This window comes from Sapajus apella, unplaced genomic scaffold (genome assembly GCF_009761245.1).
Source record: "Sapajus apella isolate SASKATOON/1434 unplaced genomic scaffold, GSC_monkey_1.0 scaffold16, whole genome shotgun sequence".
Lineage (NCBI taxonomy): Eukaryota > Metazoa > Chordata > Mammalia > Primates > Cebidae > Sapajus > Sapajus apella.
The window spans coordinates 22,983,247-22,983,993 of record NW_022436956.1 but is presented as its reverse complement, the minus strand read 5'-3'; the positions used below and the strand labels follow the sequence as shown (position 1 = coordinate 22,983,993).

Sequence of the window (747 nt, the reverse complement as noted above, 5' to 3'; positions counted from 1 at the left end):
TTTAGCAGAGACGGGGTTTCACTACGTTGACCAGGATGGTCTTGATCTCTTGACCTCGTGATCCACCCGCCTCGGCCTCCCAAAGTGTTGGGATTACAGGCTTGAGCCACCGCGCCCGGCCTATTGCTTTCTAATTATGTTATTTTTAAGGTTTGCATAATGCATTTATTGCATTTTTCACCTTTTGATTCTGCCACATAATTATTTTTATTATTTATTTATTTATTTATTTTTTGAGACAGAGTCTTACTCTTGTCACCCAGGCTGGAGTGCAGTGGTGTAATTTTGGCTCACTGCAACCTCCACCTCCCAGATTCAGGCAATTCTCCTGCCTCAGCCTCCTGAGTAGCTGGGATTACAGGCACATGCCACCACACCTGGCTAATTTTTTGTGTGTATATTTTTAGCAAAGGTGGGGTTTCACTGTGTTAGCCAGGCTGGTCTCGAACTCCTGACCTCAAATGATCCACCCACCTCAGCCTCCCAGAATGCTGGGATTACAGGTATGAACCACCATGCCTGGCCTGCCATGTAATTCTTATTGACACATGGTTCTGAAAATAAAAACCCAAATTCAATTACATATCCAAAAGAAGACATTGTCTGATGATAAGACATTTTCCAGGTGACTTTTTTGTTCATATTGTAATGGTTGTATATTTTCAGTAATGTGTATTCCATTCAGGCCTTTCTTAAGACCTTGCACCTTTTTTTTTTTTTTTTTTTTTTTTTTTTTTTTTTTTTTTT

At 40.3% G+C, this 747-nt stretch overlaps 1 protein-coding gene across 3 annotated transcripts in view; it reads left to right on the top strand.

Moving 5' to 3' along the window:
• DLAT (dihydrolipoamide S-acetyltransferase) overlaps window positions 1-747 on the top strand; it is a 29,775-nt gene that overhangs the window by 26,241 nt on the left and 2,787 nt on the right. The gene's annotated exons all lie outside the window — the stretch shown is intronic.